Raw genomic sequence first — 12,611 nt, 5'->3', positions numbered from 1 at the left:
CACCCTACTCTGGTCTGACTCATTAACATTATAGAAACCCCTATTTATGAAAGTGTCATATTTACAGGTACAGAGCCTAGGATTTCAGCATATTTTTAGGGGGACACAATTCAACCCATAACTCTTTCTCTCCAGTAAGAGTACTCATATGTCTCTTAAAAAATGAGAGAACATTCAAGTCTTTCCCAAGTCACTGCCTTCAGAGTATCTCATCAAACTGTGCTGTCCTGTGCTCAGTAATGTGAATCCTTGAGCTGTGGGCTTTTCCACTTTCCTTATAGACAGAGTATTTGTCTGTCAGGTGACTTCTCATGTGTGTCTTAAAGAATGAGTGCCCCCTGAATGATTTTCCATTCTGATGACATTTAAGGAGTTTTTCCTTTACTATGAGTTGTCACTTGACTCCCTGGAAATAAGATATCAATGAAGGCTTTCCTATTGTTATTCCACTGCTTAGGTTTCTCCTAAGTAGGTAATCTTTTGTGTACAGTAGAGTGAGAGTTTTACCACAGATAACGCAATCATAAGATTTCTCTCCAGAGTGAGTTAATATGTGGGTAACTGAAAACTATTCCATATTAATTAGATTGAAAGGATGAGGGTCTACTAAAGGCTTTCCTTCATTGCTTTTATGGTTAGCCTCCAAGGTGATTCCTGATGATCTCCCACCCAAAAAAACAATCCCACTGCCATTGATTCTGACTCATAGTGACTCCATAGGACAGAGTAGAACTTCCTCATAGGGTCTCCAAGGCTGTAGTACTTATGGAAGCAGACTGCCACGTATTTCTCCTGCAGAGCGGCTGGTGGGTTCAAACCACTCACATTTTGGTTAGCAGCTAAGCACTTTAACCTCATTGCACCACCAGGGCTCCTTGAATGATTTCCACCTCTTGGTATTCATACCTTGTTTAGCCCCTCCCACTGTATCAGGGTTGATCTGTGTAACCAATATGGAAGAAATCATAGGGAATTTTGGGAAGATGGTGGCATGAACAGTTCTAGATTCCTGACCCTTCCCATAAGAATACTAAGAAATACAGCATGAAATCTGTACCCAGCCCAGAAGGACTCAGAGTCGGTGGGCAGAGGACAGCAACAAGGACCTGGGGATGGACCAAGTCAACAACAAAGTCCCATACTTTGTAAAAGAAGTGCTTCATCCACTGTCAACTCCCCCTCCCAGTGCCACGGACTAATAGATGGCTGCAGTGGGGCATGCATACTGACAGCTCCAGCAGAGCCTGCTTCCCCAGGAAATGTACAGCTTGTCTGTGCACAGAGAAAAGTCCACAGCTCTGGCCAAAATTAACAGATGTCTCTGCGATCCATTTGGGGTGTAACTGCCCCTCCCCCTCCTGGCTCCACAGATAGCTGCTGCAATTCTAGTTGACCCACGGCGTGCCTGAGCATGAGAAAGGGTTTGAATCTCTGAGTATAAGTGGGCCCTCACAGAGTGGGAAGGGAGCTGTGAACTAGGATGGAGGACTGCATCCAAACACACCAGCAGTTCCTGATCAGTTTTGAGAGTCAAAAAGACATAAAACCATCAGAGAAGGGGAGAAAGGCATAATACAAGAATGAAGGCTGCACCTCCTGGTGGACAGACTGATAAGTGCATGTCCCCTGTCCTGACTGGCAGTCACTGAAAGACTGAAACTTTGGTTTGGAGTTTTCCAACCACAAGGAGAGGGAGCAATAAGCAAAGTATGAAGGCTCTGCCCAAGGGCTTCTTGAAGAAAATAGTGTTGTCAAAAACACTAAATAGTGGGGAGAATTGAGAAAGCTAACATCTTGTGAAATTCTAATGTCCTGCCTTCAGCAACAACAAAATCACACACACACAATAGAGATGATGGCTCATCCAAATAAACAAGAAGGGAGGAAAATCATATCTATGGAAGACTGAATAATAAACAGATTTGAAGAATATAATAGAACAGTATTACATAAGTTCAAAGAACTAAAGGAAAACACAGAGAAAGAACTAAAGGAAATCAGGGAAAAGGTGCATGAAAAACATGAGAATTTAAATAAAGAGAGAAACACTATAAAAAGAAACCAAATACTGGAACTGAGAAAATAACTGAAATGAGAAACTCATCGGAAGAATTAACAACAGATTTGAGCATGCAGAAGAAAGAACCAGTGAACTAGAAGATAAGGTAATCAAAATTAAGGAGGCTGAACAGCAACAAGGTAGAAGATTCAAGACTGCTGAGCACAATTTAATGAAACTATGGAACAACATTAAGTGAAACAACGTATGCATTGGGAATCCCATAAGGAAATGAGAAAGAGAAAAACAGACAGAAAGAATATTTGAAGAAATAATGGCAGAAAACTTTCCAAACCTGACAAAGAACACAAACCTACAAATCCGAGAAGCTCAACAAACTCCACGAAGGATAAACACTAAGAAACTTTACAATCAGGCTCTCAAAAAGAGAGAATCCTGAAAGCAGCAAGACAGAAGAGAACAGTCATATGCAAAAGATCCCCAATGAGATTAAATGCCGACTTCTCAGAAACCTTGGAGACCCAGAAGGCAATAGAAAGACATGTTCAAAGTGCTGAAAGAACTGTCAATCAAGAATACTATAACTAGCAAAACTGTACATCAAGAATAAGAGTGAAATTAAGACATTCCCAGATAAACAAAAGCTGAGAAATTTCATATTCACTAGACTGGCCCAGTAAGAAATGCTAAAGAAAGTCCTTCAAATAGGACATTTGAAAATAACCCCAAGCTGTATATAGAAAGATCTCCATTAAAAGTAATTTTAAGGGCAAGTCTAAGGACAAGTTTTAAGGTATTCTTACTTGGTAAGTGTAATTGTTATGTCCTTTAGGCTTTATAATGGCAAATGCAAAAACCTAAGTATAAGTTGATATTACAGGGCACAGGATGTATAAAGATATACTTGATGATAACAATATAAACTGGCAGGGGGGACTGTATGGGCAAAGAGTTTTTGTATGTTACTGAAGTTAAGTTGGCATAATTTTTTTTTTTAAATTGTGCTTTAGGTGACAAGTTTACAGTGCAAATTAGTTTCTCATTCAAAAATTTATACACAAATTGTTTTGTGAAACTGCACTTCCCACAATATGTCAGTACTCTCCTCTTTTCTGTCCCAGGTTTCCCGTGTCCATTCGTCCAGTTTTCCTGTCCCGTCATGCCTTCTTTGCTTTTGGGCGGGTGTTACCCATTTGGTCTCATATACTTGATTAACTAAGAAGCATGTTCCTCACGTATGTCATTGTTTTATAGGCCTGTCTAATCTTTGGCTGAAAGTGGGTCTTGAGAGTGGCTTCAGTTCTGTTAGTAGGATGGCCAGTGGTTCATAATCTCAGGGGTTCCTCCAGCCTCTGTCAGGCCAGTGAGTCTGGTCTTTTTTGTGAATTTTTGTTCTACATTTTTTTCTCCTGCTTTGTTCAGGACCCTCTATTGTGATCCTTGTCAGAGTGGTGGTGGTAGCCAGGCACCATCTAGTCCTTCTGGGCTCAGGCTGGTGGAGGCTGTGGTTCATGTGGTCCAGTAGTCCTCTGTGTCTTTAGTCCTTCTGTCTTTGGTTTTCTTCATTCTCCTTTGCTCCAGACTGGATGGGAAAAATACATGTATCTTAGATGGCCACTCACAAGCTTTTGAGACCCCTGATGCTACTCACCAAAGTAGGATGTAGAACATTTTATGAACCATGTTATGCCACTTGACCTAAATGACCCTGAGACCATGGTCCCCAGCCCTCAGCCCCAGTAACTCGGTCCCTCAAGGTGTCTGGATGTATCTAGGAAGCTTCTATGACTTTGCCTTGGTCAAGTTGTGCTGACTTCACCTATATTGTGTTGTCTTTTTCTCAAAGTTAACACATCTCCTATCTCATTAGTGATTTCTCCTCCCCACCCTAATAACCATCAAAGATTTTTTTCTGTGTTTAAAAATTTTCCTGAGTTTTTATAATAGTGGTTTCATACAATATTTGTCCTTTTGTGATAGACATTTCAGTCAGCATAATGCCCTCCAGATTCATACACGTTGTGAGATGTTCCACGGATTCATCATTCTTTGTTGTTGTGTAGTATTCCATTGTGTGTATGTACCATAATTTGTTAATCCATTTGTTGATGGGCACTTAGGTTGTTTCCATCTTTTTGCTATTGTGAATAATGCTGCAATGAACATGGGTGTGCATGTGTCTGCATGATGGCTCTTATATCTCTAGGATATATTCCTAGAAATGGGACTGCTGAATCGTATGGTATTTCTATTTCTAGCTTTTTAAGGAGCCAAATCATTCTCAGTAGTGGTTGTACCATTTTAAATTCCCACCAGCAGTGCATAAGAGTTCCAATTTCTCCACAACCTTTCCACCATTTGTTATTTTCTGTTTTTTTTGATAGTGCCAGTAAAATCAGGGTGAGATGGTGTCTCATTGTAGTTTTGATTTGCATTTCTATAATGGCTAATAATCGTGAGCATTTCCTCATGTGTCTGTTAGCTGCCTGAATGTCTTCTTTGGTGAAGTGTCTGTTCATATGCTTTGCCCATTTTTAAACTGGATTATCTGTCCTTTTGTTGTTGAGGTATTTTAATACTTTATAGATTTTAGAGATTAGACCTTTGTCGGGTATGTCATAGCCAATTTTTTTCCCCCAGTCTGTAGGTTCTCTTTTACTCTTTTGGTGAAGTTTAATTTTTAGGAGCTCCCAGTTACCTAGTTTTTCTTCTGGTGTTTGCGCATTTTTAGTTATGGTTTGCACTCTATTTATGCCATGTATCAGGGCCCCTAGCGTTGTCCCTGTTTTTTCTTCCATAGGTTGGTATAAATTGAACCCAGGTTGTTATAAATGCAAGATGTTAAATGTAATATTCATGATAACCACAGAGAAAAAATACATACAAAAGGAAAGGGGAAGGGAATCAAAATAGCCACTACTAAAAATCAACAAAAGTTGGTAGCATTAGAGGTAACAAGAGACAGGGAAGGTAGAAAGTAGAAGACACAAAAAAACAAATAACAAGATGGCAGTAATAAGTCTTCCTTATTGGTAATTACAGTCAATGTAAATGGACTAAATGCTTTAATCAGAAGGCAGTGAGTGACAGAATGGATAAAAAACCATGATACAACTATATGCTGTGTACAAGAGACACATCTTAGCCCCAAGGACACAAAATGGTGAAAACGGAATGATGGAAAATAGTATTCCATGCAAATAATCAAGAGAATAGAAGCAGTGATCTTATTATCAGACAAAATAAACTTTAAGTCAAAATCTGTTATAAGAAAGAACATAATATAATGATAAAACTATTAATTCATCAAGAAGACAACAATTATATATGCATCTAATATCAGAGAACCTAAATACATAAAGCAAACACCAAAAGAACTGAAGGGAGAAATGTTGTTAGGTGCTGTCAAGTTCCTTCTGACTCACAGCGACCCCATGTACAACAGAATGAAACACTGTCCGGTCCTGTGCCATCCTCGCAACTGTTGTTACACTTGAGCCCACTGTTGCAGCCACTGTGTCAGTACATCTCATTGAGGGATGAATATTCAATATTCTTCGCCAACACCACAATTCAAAGCATCAATTCTTCTTCGGTCTTCCTTGTTCATTGGCTTGCGTTAGGCGCGTCTTAGTCCTTAAAGTGGTTATCTTTTGCTTTTTAACACTTTAAAGTGGTCTTCTGTAGATTTGCCCAATGCAACGTGTTGTATAATTTCTTGACCGCTGCTTCCACGGGTGTTGATTGTAAATTGGAGTAAAATGAAATCCTGTAGAACTTTAATATTTTCTCCATTTATCATGATGTTGCTTATTGGTCCAGTTGTGAGGATTTTTCTTTTCTTTATGTTGAAATGTAACCGATACTGAAAGCTATAGTTTTCTATCTTCATCAGTGCTTCACATCCTCTTCACTTTCAGCAAGCAAGGTTGTGTCATCTGCATATCGCAGGTTGTTAATGAGTCTTCCTCCAATCCTGATGCTGAGTTCTTCATATAGTCCAGCTTCTCGGATTATTTGCTAAGCATACAGATTGAATAGGTATGGTGAGAGGATACAACCCTGACACCCCTTTCCTGACTTTAAACCATGCAGTATCTCCTTGCTCTGTTCGAACGACTGCCTCTTGGTCTATGTGCAGGTTCCTAGTGAGCGCAGTTGTGTTCTGGAATTCCCATTCTTTGCAATGTTATCCATAATTTGTTATGCCACAGTAATTAGGAAAGAAATAAAATGCATCCAAATCAGGAAAGAAGTAAAACTATCCTTTTTTTCAGATGATATAATCCTATACATAGAAGACCCCAAAGAACTGAGAAGAAAGGTATTACAACTAAGAAATGACTTCAGCAAAGTGGCAGGATACAAGATCAACACAAAAAAATCAGTGGGGTTTTTAAAACATCAGCAATGAGCTATGTGAAAAGGAAATTAAGGAAACAATTCCATTTACAATAGCATCTATAAGAATACTGCTATGGATTGAATTGTGTCTCCCCCCAAATATGTGTTGTAAATCCTAACCTATATTCCACTTGGGAATGGGTTGTCTTTGGTATGTAAATGAGACAGGATTTGTGTATGGTGTGTTTCGGGCATTCTCTTTAAAAATATAAAAGAGACTAAATCAGCATGTGAAAAGCAGAGATGGGGGAAGACAGATGCCAAGCCACAGGAAGATCGCCCAGGAGCAGAAGCTTAAAGAGACAAGGACCTTCCTCCAGAGCTGACAGAGAGAAAGCCTTCCCCTAGAGCTAACACCCTGAATTTGGACTTCTAGCCTCCTAAATTTTGAGAAAATAAATGTTTGTTAAAGCCACCCACTTATATTTCAGTTATAGCAGCACTAGATAACTAAGACAGAATTTGGTACTGTGAAGTGGGCGTGCTGCTCTAACAAATACCTACAATGTGGAAGTGGTTTTCGAATTAGGTAATTGGTGGAAGCAGGAGGAGTTTTAAGGTTCCCATAGTAAATTGTTTAAATTATTTGTCTGAATTTTGTTCAAATGTTTGGTGAAAGGTAGAATTTGTGATGAACTTGGATAACTGGAGCAACAAGCAACATCATGATAAATGGAGAAAAGATTGAAGTTGTCAAGGATTTCATTTTATTTGGATCCACAGATCAACATCCATGGAAACAGCAGTCATGAAATCAAACAATATATTGCATTAGGCAAATCAACTGCAAAAGACCTCTTTAAAGTGTTAAAAAGTAAAGATGTCACCTTGAGGACTAAGGTGTGCCTGACCCAAGCCAAGGTATTTTCAATCACCTCATATGCATGCAAAAACTGGGCAATAAGGAAGACTGAAGAATTGATGCCTTTGAATTATGGTGCTGGCAAAGAATATTGAATATACTATCGACTGCCAGAAAACGAACAGCTCTGTCTTGAAAGAAGTTACAGCCAGAATGCTCCTCAGAAGGGAGGATGGCGAGACTTTATCTCATGTACTTCAGGAGGGAGCAGTACCTGGAGAAGGACATTATGCTTTGTGTCTTAGTCACCTAGTGCTGCTGTAACAGAAATACCACAAGTGGATGGCTTTAACAAAGAGAAATTTATTTCTCACAGTCTAGTAGGCTAGAAGTCCAAATTCAGGGCATCAGCTCCAGGGGAAGGCTTTCTCTCTCTGTCAGCCCTGGAGGAAGGTCTTGTTGTCCAATCTTCCCCTGGACTAGGAGCTTCTCTGCGCAGGAACCTCGGGTCCAAAGGACGCGCTCTGCTCCCGGCACTGCTTTCTTGGTGGAATGAGGTCCTCCTCTCTGCTTGCTTCCCTTTCCTTTTATTTTTTGTAAGATAAAAGGTGGTGCAGACCACACTCCAGGGAAACTCCCTTCACACTGGATCAAGGATGTGACAGTAAGGGTGTTACAATCTCACCCGAATCCTCTTTAACATAAAATTATAATCACAAAATGGAGGACAACCACACAATACTGGAAATCATGGCCTAACCAAGTTGACACATATTTTTTGGGGACACAATTCAATCCATGACATTCCACACTTTGACCCCCCCCCAATTCATGTCCTTGCTACATGTAAGACACATTCACCCCATCATATCATAGCAAAAGTTTTAAATCAACTCCAAGTCCAAAATCCAAAAATTCCTCTTCATCTGTGAAATCTAGAATACAAGTTATCTGCTCCCAAAGTACAATGGCAGAACAGGCACAAGCTAGACTTTTCCATTACAAATAGAAGTTGGAGGGAAAGAAGGCATAACAGGCCCCAAGCAAGTCAGCAGAACATATTACACTAGCCCTCAAGGCTTGAAAATAATCCTCTGTTCTGAGACCATTTACACAATGGCCCTGCCCTCCAGACTCTAGGTATTCTGAGTGGAGGCCCCTCGGCCCTGGGCTTCAGCTCTACCTTCCAGGCCCACTGGGATGGCAACTCTGCTCCCTCAGCTTTAGGTGCACCATTCTCCTAGTCCATCTGAGTGGTGACTCCACCCTTAGAGACACCAGAGGCCATGGCTCCACCCTTTGAAACCCCAGAGATCGTGGCCATACCTTTTGAGATTTAGGCAGTTCAGCTTCCTGTGTTCCTTGTCTCTGCAGCTCCTTCTTCCTGGTTACTTGGTCTCTTGGCCCTCAGGCCTGATGCCCGCATCTGCCCTGCTTGGGCAAGTGTTCCAAAGCTCAGTAGCTCCATCAATAAGTGTCTGGAGGCACCCCACTCTGCCAGGAAGCCTCTTGCACACAGGCACTCAGCTTTCTTACTCTGTGGGTCAGCAAGCCTAGCTCCATCATTAAGTGCCCGGAGGCACCCCACTCTGCCAGGAGGCCTCCTGTGCATAGGAACTCAGCTCCCTAGCTCTGTGGGTCAGCTCCAGTGCTGTCTGGTACTGGGCTCCTGGTTCTGCTGCTGCCAGTTCTCTGCTATTTCTCACCATCGCACCTTGTCCAGTGTTAACAGTTCTCACTTCCTTCTGATTCTTCTATCCAGTTTCAAAACCGCTTCCACATTTAGGTATCTGTTAGAGCAGCACCCCACTCTTGGTGCCAAATTCTGTCTTACTCATCTAGTGCTGCTATAACAGAAATACCATAAGTGGACGGCTTTAACAAAGAGCAATTTATTTTCTCCCAGTCTAGTAGGCTAGAAGTCCAAATTCGGGGCATCAGCTTCAGGGGAAGGCTTTCTCTGTCAGCTCTGGAGGAGGGTCTTGCTGTCCATCTTCCCCTGGACTAGGAGCTTTTCTGCGCAGGAACCCCCAGTCCAAAGGATGTGCTCTGCTCCTGGCACTGCTTTCTTGGTGGAATGAGGTCCTCCTCTTCTGCTTGCTTCCCTTTCATCTCTTGTAAGATAAAATGTGGTGCAGGTCACACTCCCGGGAAACTCCCTTTACATTGGATCAGGGATGTGACCTTAGTAAGGATGTTACAATCCCATCCTAATCCTCTTTAACATAAAATTACAGTAACAAAATGGAGGACAACACAATGCACAAAATCATGGCCTAACCAAGTTGACACATATTTTGGGGGGACACAATTCAACCCATGACACATGTTAAAGCAGAGGGTCAGTGAAAAAGAGGAAGACCCTCAACAGGATGTACTGACACAGTGGCTGCAACAGTGGGCCCACCAAACATAGCCACAATTGTGAGGATGGCACAGGACTGGGCAATGTTTCATTCTGTTGTACACAGGGTTTCTATGAGTTGGAACTGACTCGACAGCACCTAACAACATGCCTGTGGTTATAATCCCATTTGGGAATAAGTTGTCTTTGTTACGTTAACGAGACAGGGTTAGTATAGGGTGTGTCTTGAATCAATCTCTTTTGAGATATAAAAGATTAAACAAGCATTCAAAAAGCAGAGATTGGGGAAGAGAGATGCCAAGCCAGGAGCAGAAGCTAAAAGAGACAAGGACCTTCCTCCAGAGCCCACAGAGAAAGGTAGCCTTCCTGTAGAGCTGGCACTCTGAATCTGGACTTTTAGCCTCCTAAACAGTGAGAAAATAAATTTGTTTCTTAAAGCGACCCACTTGTGGTATATCTGTTGTAGCAGCATGAGATAACTAAGGCCAATACCTCAAAATAAATTTAAACAGGGATGTAAAAGATGTGTATGCTGGAAACTATAAAACGTTGTTAGTTGTCATCCAGTTGATTGTGATTCATGGTGACCCCATGTGTGCAGAGAACTGCACCATAGTGTTTTCAAGGCTGTGACCACATGGAGCGTATCACCAGGCCTGTCTTCTGAGGTGCCACTGAGTGGGTTCGAACCACCACCATTTTGGCTAGCAGTTGGGTGTTTAACCATTTGTGCCACTGAAAGAAATTACAGAAGATCTAAATAAATGGAAGGACATTCCATGCTGATGGATTGGAAGACTTAATATTGTTATGATGTCAATACTGCCCAAAGCAATCTATACATTCAATGCAATACCCAACAGCCTTCTTTACAGAAATAGAAGTCAATTCTCAAATTTATATGGAACTTCAAGGGGCCACAAATAGCCAATAAAATCTTGAAAAAGATGAACAATGTAAAAGGACTCACATTTGCCAATCTGAAAACACACTGTAAAGTTACAGTTATCAAGAGTCTGGTACTGATATAATGATAGACACAGACAAACGGAAAAGAATTGAAATAGCAGAAATAAACCTGCACATTTATGGTCATCTTCGACAGGGGTGCTAAGTCCATCCAATGGAGAAAGAATAGTCTCTTTAATGAATGGTACTGAGACAACTGGATTTTCACAAACAAAAGAATAAACCTGGATCCATAACTCACACCATATCAAAAACTAACTCAAAATGTATCAAAGACCTAAATGTAATAACTAAAACCATCTTCTTAGAAGGAAACACAGAGGTAATGCTTTTGGATTTAGTTTTCAACAACAGGTTCATTGATATTACATTGAAACATGACACACATAAGACAAAAAAAATTAGACCTCATCAAAATTAAAAACTTTTGCTCATCAAAGGACGTTATGAACAAAGTGGAGACAAGCTCCATATTGGGAGAAAATTTTTGGAACTATATTTCTGATAAGGGTTTAATATCCAGAATATATAAAGAACTCCAACTTAACTACAAAAATACAAATAACCCAATAAAAAAATAAGGATTTGAATAGATGTTTGACCAAAGAAAAAATACAAATGGCCAATAAGCACATGAAAAAATGCTGAACTTCATTAGTCACTAGTGAAATGCAAATAAAAATCACAACGACATATCACTTCATGCCCATAAGATGGCTGTGATTAAAACAACAGAAAACAGGTATTGGTGAGGATGTGGAAAAACAGAAACCCTCATGCATTGCTGGTGGGACTGTAAAATGGTACAGCCGTTGTGGAAAACAGTCTGTTGGTTCCTCAAAAAGTTAAACATAGAATTAGCATTAAAAAAACCTATTGCTGTCGAGTCGATTCCAACTCATAGCAACCCTATAGGACAGAGTAGAACTGCCCAACAGGGTCTCCAAGGAGTGGCTGTTGGATTTGATCTGCTGACCTTTGGGTTTGCAGCTCAGCTGTTAACCACTGCACTACCAGGGCTCCAGAATTACTATACAATCCAGCAATTCAACTTCTAGGTATACACCCAAAATAACTGAAAGCAGGAACACAAGCAGAAACTTGTACACCAGTGTTCACTGTCACACTAGTAATAATACCTAAAAGGTGGGAACAACCTTTGTTGATGAATCGATTAACAAAATCCGGTACATACGTATAATGGAATATTACTCAGCCATAAAGAGAAATGAAGTCCTGGTACATGGTACAAAATACACGGACCTTGAAAACATCATGCTGAGTGAAATAAGTCACAAAAGGACAAATATTGTATGATTCCATTATATGAAATATCTAATCAAGCATATAGAGATATAAGTGTATTAGTGGTTTTCAGGGGTAGGTAGTAGGGAGGGAAAAAGGGAAGCCTGATGCTTAGGGGAAACAGAAGTTCTAGTAAGGTTGATGGAAAAATCTGGAAAAAGATAATGTTGATGGTTGCACAATAAAATGTCACTAAATTGTACAAATAAAGAATGTTGGAATGGTAAATATTTTGTTACATACATATTTACCACACATACACAGAATTAAAAAAAAGAACTGGTTGTATGCCACTTTGGAGGTTTGGTCATAAAAGACATTTTGGCTGTTGCCTCGCTCTCTTTTAACTCACTCACTTTAGTAGGAAACCTCGTGCCATATCATGAAGACAGTCTGGTGGAGAGGCCTACATGGTGAGAAACTGAAGGTCTCCTGACAACAACTGGCAGTGCTTGGTAGACATGTGAATGAGCCTTCTCAGAAATGGACCTATCTGCCCTAAAGACTACAGGTTACTGCAACGCTGGTTGACATACTGATTGCAACCTCATAAAAGATTCTGAACCAGAACCACAGAAAAGCTGTTCTTGAATACCTGACCTACAGATACTGTGAGATAATAAATATATGTTTTAAGACTAAGTTTTCAGAGAAGTTTGCTATGCAACAGATAATCAATATATCTATTGTGAGTTCTCTCAAGTTTTCCAAAAAGTGATCAATGAATGCTTTCCAAGTTATTGCAC

This window comes from Trichechus manatus, unplaced genomic scaffold, assembly GCF_000243295.1.
Source record: "Trichechus manatus latirostris isolate Lorelei unplaced genomic scaffold, TriManLat1.0 scaffold00057, whole genome shotgun sequence".
Classification (NCBI taxonomy): domain Eukaryota; kingdom Metazoa; phylum Chordata; class Mammalia; order Sirenia; family Trichechidae; genus Trichechus; species Trichechus manatus.
This window is presented reverse-complemented; position numbering follows the sequence as displayed.